Below are 11,026 nucleotides of genomic sequence, written 5' to 3'. Positions count from 1 at the left end.
GGCCTGCTCTGGCATCAATCTCGACAGGCAAGCCCTTCAGTCCTTTCCTCCCAGCAGACAATGCTTTGGATTCTCCCGATGTTTTATTTCTTGCTCTGCAAGCTCCATGCTGGCCCAGGAGATGGCTGTCTGGCACATAAACTTGGTGTTGGGTGGACTCACGGTGCTCGTTCACTAAAAATTAATGGCAGCAGGCGTTCACCCTACCCTGGCTGGCCTCGTCTCCTGGGCAGTCACTGCACAGCCCAGCCCACACCCTACCACCCAGCGAGGACTCACGCTGCCACCAAGAAAAAAATAACTGTAAGACGCCCACTAGGAAGGAAGGAACTGCGGGGACTGAGTGGCCTGCTCAGGCGATGAATAGGTTTTCTCAGCACACAGATAAACAGTTTATACTTCTGAAATCCTGTGTTTGATTTTCACATCTGCTCACACTCTAGAGATTGGCACCGAAGGCAACCAACCTCGCCCTTCAGAGTGGCAGCTGGATGGAACCTGAAATCAGCTTTTTCCCACCCGCCCCACCTCCCCACTGCCTGAGCTGCGGGGCTGCATTTTTGTGTTGTTGCTGTTGGAATGTGTTTTAACTCAGGGAAGGAAGGTTGTTGAAAAAGGGAGATTTCTATTTCTTGATTCAATAAATACCCATTGAGGGCCTACTACATGCCAAGTGGCTCCCCACTGCATTTATGTGATGACAGCAGTTTGGCGTGGTGGAAAGTCTGATTGGGCATGTACTATGGCAGCATAAGACAAAGGACAGCTGGGACAGGAGACAAGCCTGGTTAAGAAGAGCTGCTCTTCCAGATAATAGGTTCCCAAGTGGACCTCAGGCTGCTGTTTATTTTTTAAAAAACTCATACCTTTTGAAGTATATAAAAGGAAAAGTTTTCAGATGATCAAATCTAGGAAGTATATGGTGGGTTTCCATAAGGGTTTATGTGTGTGTGATCTTTGATTTTTTTGTACTTAGATTGTTTTGTACTTAGATTTTTTTTTTTATTAAGGCTTTACTTTTTTCAGAGGAAAAAATTGTCTTTTTCACAGCAAAATTGAGGAGAGGGTACAGAGATTCCCCATATATCCTCCGCCTCCACATGTGCATGGTCTTACCCATTATCGACCTTCCCCACCCACGTGGGACATGTATTACAGTTGATGATGTTACATTGATTCATAATCATCACCCGAACTTCACAGTTTACATGAGGGTTTCCTTCTTGGGGTTATACCTTCTGTGATTTGGACAAATGTATAATGACATGTGGCCACCATTACAGTATCACACAGAATATTTTCCCTGCCCTAAAAGCCCTCTGTGCTTTGCCTATTCATTCCTCCCTTCCCCCCAAACCCTGACAACCACTGGCCTTTTTAACTGTCTCCGTAGTTTCGCTTTTCCAGAACGTCATAGAGTAGGAATCTCACAATATGGAGCCTTTCAGATTGCCTTCTCTCGCTTAGTAATACACACTTAAGATTCGTCCACAGCCCTTCGTAGCTTGATAGCACATTTATTTTGAGAGCTATATAATATTCCATTGTCTGGATGGACTACTGTTTTTTTATCCATTCATCTATTAAAGGACATCTTGGTCGCTTCCAAGTTTTGACAATTATGAATAAGGCTGCTGTAAACATCCACGTGTAGGTTTTTGTGTGGACATGAGTTTTCAAGTCCATCGGGTAGATATCGTGAAGCATGACTGCTAGATCATATGGTAAGAGCATATTTAGTTTGGCAAGAAACCACCAAATTGTTTTCCAAGTGGCTGTACCATTTTGCGTTCCCACCAGCAATGACTGAGAGACCCTGTTGCTTCAGATCCCCACTAGCATGTGGTGTTGTCAGTGTTCTGGATTTGGGCCATTCTCATAGGTATGTAGTGGTGTCTCGTTGTTTCGCGTAGGCCCAGCGGCCATGGCTCACGGGCCCAGCCGCTCCGCAGCATGTGGGATCTTCCTGGACCGGGGCACGAACCCGTGTCCCCTGCATCGGCAGGCAGACTCTCAACCACTGCTCCACAAGGGAAGCCCTCATTGTTGTTTTAATTTACATTTCCCTGATAATATAGGATATGGAACATCTTTTCATATGTTTATCTGCTGTCTGAATATCTTCTTTGCTGCGGTGTCTGTTAAGGTCTTTGACCCATTTTTTAATCAGGTTGCTTGTTTCCATAAGGATTTTAGTCTCAGAATTGGTTATTTGACCTTGGGCAAGGCATTGCTTATCAGCTTCCCCGTCTGTATAATGGGAGAAAGGCTACGTCAGTGTATTTGTTTGTTTTCCTTAAAATAGAACTCTTTTTTTTTTTTTCCAAATGAAATTGTTTCTGGAAACCCAATATCTAAACAGAGTAACAGGTGCAGCTCTGGGAGCGGATCTGGGACCCCAGCACTTGAGGTCCTGCTCATTCTTAAGAATCTCCAGGGAAACACAGGACTCTATAGCATTGTGTGACATCCCTTGGAAGACATGATTTCCCAGCTTTCTTCCAGCTCCGATTAGGAGAAGTGCAAAGTAAAAGAGAGAATTTAGGCTTGAGACCGATTCTTTGTACTTGTGGAACATGGTATAAAATCTATCCATTGTAATTTCCACTCCATTCAGTGACTTAGGTGAAAGGAGGACTTGACTGGTTCCCAGAATCCAAAGGGGCCCGTGAAGCCCAGCCAGACTGAACTGAACTACCAAACTGCAGGAGCAGAAATATATCTGGGCCCCCAGGACCTTCTCATGCCTTTTTTTTCCCAGGATTCTGCTTCCCTTCTTTCTCTACATGCCTTCTTCCACCCATGGTGGAAAATGGTCACTGACAGATTGGGGCTTTTGATTCCATCCCTGGAGACAGTTTGCCTCTCTTTCCTGCTTCCAACTTTAAGTCCCCAGCAGGGTCTCTGACTCATCTAGTTTGGGTCAGGTGCCTACTTCTGGACCAAGCAACTCTGACCAGTGGAGTAAAGTCATATACCACTCCCTGTGTGGTAAGGGAAGTATTTCCCAGAGGAAGTGGAGGGGTCACCGGACACACAGAGCAAGTGGGTGTCCATGGCCCTTGTCTGAGGCTTTGAAAAGCTGTGGCACACAGATGCTTAACCTTCGGTCTGCATGAAAATCCCCAGGGGGTGGTTAATACCAGGACTCTCAGGTCACAAGGGTTTTGCTTCGCTAGGTCGGATGTAGGGTTCAGGAATCTTCATTACTAACAATCTAAGTACATTCAAATCTTACTGATCCTCAGACTACAGCTTGAGAAAGGTGGCAGGGGAGAAAGCTGAGCTTTTCTTGTGCTGAAAAGAAGGCATTTATGCTTCAGCTAATCCTCACCCTTCAGAAAATAGAAATGAGGACAGGCGGAGCCAGTGTCCAGAGAGCCAAATCAGACACTTGTAGCTCTTGTGTCACCCCACATGTACCTCATTTAAAAAAAAAAAAAACTGCCGCCAGAGTCCTCGAGAGGCAAATTTCTGGAAGCTCCAGGAGATGCTGATGAAGACGTTGGCAACATCTAATGAGAAAAGAGGGGTTGGTCGCAATGGAGCCCTCAGCCTCCACGTGTGGCTCTCAAAAGTAGTATCCCCAAGGGCTTCCCTGGTGGCGCAGTGGTTGAGAGTCCGCCTGCCGACGCAGGGGACGGGGGTTCGTGCCCCGGTCCGGGAAGATCCCACATGCCGCGGAGCGGCTGGGCCCGTGAGCCATGGCCGCTGAGCCTGCGCATCCGGAGCCTGTGCTCCGCAACGGGAGAGGCCACAACAGTGAGAGGCCCGCGTACCGCAAAAAAACAAAAAAAAGTCGTATCCCCAAATATAGCCCCATGAACCAAGGGCCCTGGCCCAAGTGTTTGGGGCCGAGAAGTCAAGGGGTGGACCATCTTCAGAAAGGGAGGTAAGCGGCCTGATGTGTGTCCAGTAGTCAGGGAGCCAAGATGAGTGCTTCAGTGACGAATGGTGACGGGGATTAACGAGGGCAGGTAAACAAGGCTGGTAGAGCATTCACTCGCAGGAACGGCCTGGGATGGATTCATGAATGTTTTTGGTGGTTTATGAGGGGCTGAGAGATTTGGTACACGGGTCTCTTATGGCTCAGACCTAGAGCTATCGAAGCTGATTTGCATTCACATCAGGGGTTAGTCAGGGACACAGAACCCGCATCAGATAGCTCAGTCAGGGGAAATTCACAGTGAACCAAAGGAGCTGGATGAGCCGAAAGAGCAACCCTAGCTCTTAGCACCAGCAGGAAGCTGCTGTTCCCTCGGCCATCCAGAGGGAGCTGGGACCGGGAAGGATGCGGCTGCCCAGAAGGAACCGGAACCAGCAGAGCCAGAGTTGAGACCATGGAAGGAGAGCTGCCCCACAGGAGGCTGAGCCAGGCAGGAGATGGAGCCACTGCCCGGAGGAACCACCCGAAGCACAAAGGAAGGGCGAGATGCTCTGGTCAACAGTTTCTTGTCAGCGAGTACCATGTTTCAGGCCAAAGTCTGTGTTCAGCAATGAAGCGGATTGGTCATGAGTGCAAACAGTGGCGTGACAAGGTCACGTGACCCGTTCCTTGAAGTTCATTTTGCCTAATCCCCAGCTACTTTAGCCGGGATACAGACCTTCCTGGTTGCGCCATGATATTATTCTCCACAATTATCCTGCTCAGATACATATAAAGCCTGACTCTTGAACGTAAAAATCCTTCAATCATGGGAGGCCGCACAGTGGTACCCATTCTCTTCCGAAAGGTCACGCATCTTTTCTCAGTAGATTAACTTTTTATCTCTTAATGGTGTTAAGGAAAGGTCAAAGCATCCAACAGATGGAAGGTGGAAAGCTTCTAGTGCAGGAGATCAATGTTTCCAACATCAATCTAACTCCAGAAAGTTCTTAATGATCATGGGTGCAGTTTATGGGACACTGCAACTAAAATGATACATTAGCACGGTAGCAAAAAAAAAAAAAACATTGTGTAGAGCGGGGTGTTATATCTGCTTTGCAAAAGGCCCCCGGCTTTCCTCCTGAAAGTGCTGAGCTGCACGGGCAGTCTGTGCTTGTGGGATTAAAGACTATAAGGTTTGACGGCTCCTACTTGGAAGAGAGGCGTTCCCGCGCTTCTCGTTATCAGTTGAACTGTGCTGTTTGTTGTAACCCCCCCGGCGCACACAAGCGGAGGACAAATGGAAAATAAGGACAACTAGATTTTCAACCAGTGATTCTTGGGGGTCTTACAGGAAAGGGTGGGTGCTTAGATGCTCGGGCACTGAGGCATTCTGCTTGGGGAAGGAGGGAGGGTGACAGGCAGCGGTCCTCAACTGAGGTGGTTGATGCCCGGGAAGGGGAGGGTAGGCATAAGGGGGTTTGGCTGCCCAGAGGGGTGAGGGTGAAAGCCTTGGGGCTGCCATTTATTTACCGGATTATTTGCTTAATGCCTGCCTCCTTAACTGGACTATAAGTTCCATGAGGGCAGGAACTTAAATTATCTAATGTTATAGGGCCAGACATGTGGAAGGAGCTTAATAAATTATTCTTGAATGAATAAATGTGTGAACAACTGAATAAAGATTCCAGTGCCAAAGCTTTATTTTCCCAGTCCCCGTTTAGCCTTCATCTAAGGTGGGACATTTAAGTGCACTGATGGGCTTTGGGCATGGTAGGAGGTCTTTCTCAATCCCAGTCTCCCCATAATTCCATCCGAGTCCTGGGTTTTCATGCCTTGTGACTTCCAGACTAATCTATAAGCTCCCCGTGGGCCTCCTAACACCTCTTGTTTACCAAGCTGGCACAACACTGGGACCTGGGGAAGATGTTAGTCAAGAGAGGCCAGGACCAGTGGAAATGTGACCTCCCATCCCTGTTACTGGGTGCCCAGCCCACTGGGTCCAATGACACCACGGGGTGGCCAGGGCTGCCAATCCTCTCACGGGGTGGTGAAATGATCTCTCTTCCAGAAACAGGATGGCTGGCTCCTGGGTCCTAAAACAGACCCAAGGGGGCCCAAAGCAGAGGCCTGGGATCTGTGCTGAGGGTAAGAATGAGGCTTATTTCCATAACTTCAGAAACAGGAGGCTCAGAAAATGACCGAAGATGAGACGTTAGGAAACAGATGGATGCACAAGTTTCCACTGGTAGGAAATGTAGGGTGGCCGCCAGCTGCTCACTCCACACCTGGGTGGTTTCTCCGAGAGCTGGGCCTCAGTCAGCCCAGGGACCCCTCAGAGCAGCAGCGGGAGGGGGCACGCAGGGAGGCAGGACCCCCGTGACTACAGACCTCCCTCTCCCAACCACAGTGTGAGTACCTTGAAAACTGGGGCTATAACCAACCTTGTGTTCCCAGCCAGCGACTGACACGGAGTTCCTTCTATGAAAATGCTGAATGAATGAATGGACCTCACAGGCCTTTCCTCCTGCTTCCAGGATCTAAGACAGAAGTACTCACATCAGCACCTGTCTTCCAATGCTGGCTTCCTGGCTTCCAAGAGGTTAACATTTTTCCTAGTGGGGTTTGGTCAACCACACCTCTTTCCTGCCACCCCTTTGCTCTGCCGTTGAAGAAGGGGTCTGTGAGCTGTCTGCTCAGGAAGCTGAAGCCCTCGGCCTGATTCTACCCTCACTGACCGTGGGGTGTGGGTCAAGTGATTGAACTTCACTGAGTCTCAGTTTTCTCATCTGTAAAGTGGGATAATCATAACACTCACCTTGTGCTACTGCTGTGAGGATTCAACGAACCATTTTAAGGGAAAGGATTTTTGTTACCATTTCCACCATCACCACCTGTGGGTATAGAGATGGGACAGACGATCAGCTGAAACTGGCAGGATGCTGAGAGAAGGGCAAGGGTGAGAGATGTGGGGTTTGGGGTCTGGTTTTTGCACCCAGGATGCAAAAGCTCATAAAATCAATCTATTCTGTGCAAATAGAGATGACACATTCCTTCCCAAGGGGTGCTTCTTGGGCTCCTGGGAAGTCAGTGGTGACGAAGTGCAGCCAGGGCAGGAGCGGAAGTCCCCAGGACCACCCCCCGCTGCCAGCGCTCTGCCCTGGTGGGGGGCATGGGCCAGGCTGCAGTTCCGGTCTTGGGAGGACCCAGAGCGAGACCGACTCGTCTTTTCTAGTATCCACTAGCATATTGACGAACTGCTTATCCTCTCAGAAAGCAAGCTGTCTTCTAGGAGAGCAGCATAGAGTAACCTGAGCTGACAGCATTTCCTCAAGTCCTTTGCTACTTACCTCTTAAAAAAGGAATGTCCTCTCCCAGCTGAGAGGGCATTTGCTTGGCAGACTTCCAGTTCAGGTTGGCTGGTTCCTCCAAACATCAGTCCTTCACCGGGTCCAGAAAGCAAACTGTCTCAACTCTTGACATTTAACCAAGGAAATCCACGAAGCTGGCTGCGGGGGCTTCAGAAATGACTTCCGGAGAGTTATTCTTTGCAGAATGACTAGGAAATGCTTTTCCGGGAAATCGTGGCATCTTCCTGGAAGAAGGCCTGGATAGGAAATGCTGGCCTCTGGGACACAACCTTTTCTCCCCCTGTAATCACAGGGCTTCTTGGCCTAGGAATGGTTCAGTCTTCTGATTCGATTTCTTCTACCCTGCAGGGGACAGCATTGGGCAAAGAACTGTGGAATTCATGTGATAAAAGAAGAAACATTTGCTTCCAATTAGCCAAATTATTGTTTGCTAATTGAAGTACAAAAGGGGTATTTTTTTCTCTTTGGGTTGGTATAAGCATCCCTTCCCTTACATCTCTTTGATTGAGCAAAAAACGCTTTTGGAGTGTTTACTTTAATCCATACATCATTTTCCTGATTAGTAGTTGTTCAGTAATGTCCCTGCTCACTGACGTAAGCTTTAACCAGAGGGTGGTTTGTCATCAAAGGTGCAGAAACTGATATATGTTCTATAGTCACTGTTGGGTATCTCACGCTGGCTGGATTTTTAAAATATGGATATTCGTTTGGGGGACAAAAATGTATCTACCATTATATTATAATGATATATGCTTTCTATTAAAGATGAGTATTGTCTTAGGTCGGATTTCTGGAACTAGAGATGGAGATTTGCACACAGGACGTGTTCTCAGAAACAATACTGTTAGGGAGTAAGGAGATCTTGGAGGCGTTGGGAAGTTGGGCAGATCTTGGAGAGCACATCTGATGTCGTGCGGAGCATGGGATGACCCTTCAGAGATGTCCCAAATGGAGACAAAGAGGCTGGACTTTTATGCCCCAACAGTGTCCAGTCTTGTATCTGAGTTGCCAGGGAGGGAGGTGTAACCTTGGGTGAACTAGGTCCCTCATCCCCGAGAGGGGAGCCCCTGTGAGCGGCTAGCAGCTGTCACTCCAGGGTGGGATGGGAATGAAGGGTGGGGAATGAGTGTCTCAGTCCTGAAGGGGCATCCAGGCAGCACACCCCAGCATCCACTACACCCGTATGTTACCGAGTCCAAGCTCGCTCTGCTCGCCGCATGACAGGCCAATGAATCGGAGACGAGGTGTTGAGGCAAGGAAGGCGACTTTATTTGGAAAGCCGGCAGACCGAGAAGACGGCAGACTAGTGTCTCCGGGGAACCATCTTATCGGGGTTTGGATGCCAGTTTCTTATATAGCGCAGAGAGGCGGAGGAGATGGGGAAGTAAAGTAAAAAGGCCGTAAGTTTTGCAGATATCCCCCGGAATGGCCAGCCTCGGGGAGGGGATGTGTTAATTTCTTCTCTCCTGCAGCCAGCCACAGGTGGGCGGGGTCAGATTGTCTCCCTGCGAGCTGATTGGAGGCACTTTAACATTCCTGCAGAGGGGAAGGGTTCCCTGAGGCAGGCCGTTATGTACTATTATAATGACAACAAAAGCCACGAAAAGCAAAGGTTAAAGTCAAAGAAACAGATCCAACATGGAGTCCGATTTAGCTCTTCCCTGTTAGCACATACACACAAACATATTTTAAATGCAAAATGGAGATTGACACATGTTATTTCTGAAGACGCATCTGAAAAGCCAATGGAGACCCGTCTCAGCTTTAGCTACTTGGATGCTGTAGTCCTCAAACTCCTAGAAGGGAGCTCTGCAAAGCCTATGGTAGCTTTGTTTATTCTGGGCAGATGCAAAGAAGTTACCTCTGAACTTCTGCCAGCGATCAAAGGAACTGATGGTGTAGAACAGTTCCACGGGCCATCTCCTGCCTGCCCATCATCTATCATCACAACCCTCAACCTCTTTTCTGAGTGATGATTGCACCCTAAACACATAAAATTAATCACCACTCGAGGCCAGCCAGGTGTCTTGCCTCCAGAAATTGTCTCACTGCAGCGAAAGAACAGCTCGGATCTGATCATGTCTCATAATTTCATATAAAGAGCACTGTGGAGTCAGATGGGAGCCCCTGACAGGTTTGCCAAGTTCCAGGAAGCAAAGAGCCAGCTCTGGCTTCATGGAAAGATCAGGAGGTAGTTGTTTCAGGGAAAAGCCCTGTTTCAGGTAAAGGAGGCACCCGTTGACTCAAAGCAGTGCTAATTAAATCACGGGCATCCAACAAAGGAGAACGCTTGTAGGGCAGAATCAGGTGCCCATACAGAACAGCTCTGTTCCTTCTAGAAACTTTATTTATGATGGCTTCGCAGAAGTCCAGCGCAGGCTGGGGAGAAGCCCTCCAATTCCACACTTAGCCGCAGATTATTATGTGATCCAAAAAGCTCTGATTTTGAAATTCCATATGACAAGCCTTGCTTAACTTAACGGTAGCTGAGAGCGGCCGTCTCTTGTCCCCTGTATGTATATTTTATTTTAACTATGCGGCCCTCTGGCAACGTCCTGTATGTTTCAATCAATCAGAAGCCCCATTTGCCAGCTCCGTGCAGAGTTCAGTGCTTCTGAGGATGTGGCAGAGAGAAAACAACCCGAGAGGTAGTTGTAGAAAATGGTCGCCTTCATCTCATCACGTGGCATTTCCAATATCTGAATCCGGGAAGGGGGCACCTTCTTGCAATACACGAAAAAGCAAGATCCGCGAAGACCAGGCAGGTTTTTAGCCAATGAGCTTGGCCTCCGTTTTAGATTAGCAGCAAATCCTTACAACGTGGCTCTAATTGAGAGCTTAGCTGTTGCTATTAAATTCCTTTTCAGAAACAATACGGCCTATGCAATTCCCCTTACTGAGAACATTCTCTCGTTCTATCGGAAATTATCCAAATGGAGGAGAACGAAGGCAAACACTTTATAAAATAACACTCCCCCGAAGAAAGATTGGCATGTTTGAATAAGAGAAGCCTCAGACAGAGTCTGTCAGTAAAATACAGCCACCCTTAAGTGTCTCCGAGCTTTGCCCTGCCCACGTCTGCATTACCATCCCACTGCCCCCTTCTCTCTTGAAGCCCAATAAATATGTTCTTGTGCCGCTTGATGCAGAAGAAAAGGAAACTGAGGTTCAATGAAGTGACCTGGGTGCCTCTTCAATCTCTATCATCTTGTCTGCTTAAAGTCCTTCGGAAAAATCCATTCCCACACAGACAGCCGGTGCGTCCTGGGAGAGCAGGTTTGGCTGCATCTCGACTTTGGTCCTTCTGATGCAGAATTCCCTCAGAGGGAGGGAACTTGTTTGTCCAGCCTCAGAGGCAACAGACACCCAGCTTCCTGGCTGGTGAGTATGCTAACAAGCAGACAGTACCCAGGATAACCAGGCGTCCTCTAAATAAGCCAGTGTAGCGGGCAGTGGGATTCTTACAGCAAAGGCAAAAGAAGCCAACGGAGGGAGAGAGACGTGGTAGCATAACCGGAAGGGGAAAAAGTTCATCTTACAGATACTCCTAGTTGAAAAGGTCCGACGAGTCGCCTTGTCGTCCTGAACCTGTACAGATGGCTCCGGATGACAGCTGCATAATAAATTGTGCTTGGTGAGGTCACCAGCCCAGATTTATTTGATTGTATATAAATGTGTGACGGTCGCTCTCTGCTACTGGCCTCGCTAAGGGCAGTGATGAGATATATTTAGCAGGAAAAAATCCCGAAATGAAATGAAATCCATCCTAAATTCAGATTCATCCTAAATT

At 48.2% G+C, this 11,026-nt stretch overlaps 1 long non-coding RNA gene across 1 annotated transcript in view; it reads right to left on the bottom strand.

Moving 5' to 3' along the window:
* Positions 1–6,682: 6,682 nt before the first annotated feature.
* The window catches only part of LOC307178803, an 8,428-nt gene continuing 4,084 nt past the window's right edge, over positions 6,683–11,026 (bottom strand). The window contains exons 2-3 of the long non-coding RNA XR_013825283.1: positions 7,216–7,578; positions 6,683–6,759 (exon numbers count right to left, since the gene is read on the bottom strand). This is a non-coding gene — a long non-coding RNA (uncharacterized lncRNA). The remainder of the gene's footprint in view (positions 6,760–7,215; positions 7,579–11,026) is intronic.

The sequence above is a fragment of the Stenella coeruleoalba genome (genome assembly GCF_951394435.1).
Source record: "Stenella coeruleoalba genome assembly, chromosome: 20".
Lineage (NCBI taxonomy): Eukaryota > Metazoa > Chordata > Mammalia > Artiodactyla > Delphinidae > Stenella > Stenella coeruleoalba.
The sequence above is the reverse complement of the archived record's forward strand: the minus strand, read 5'-3'. Positions and strand labels throughout refer to the sequence as shown.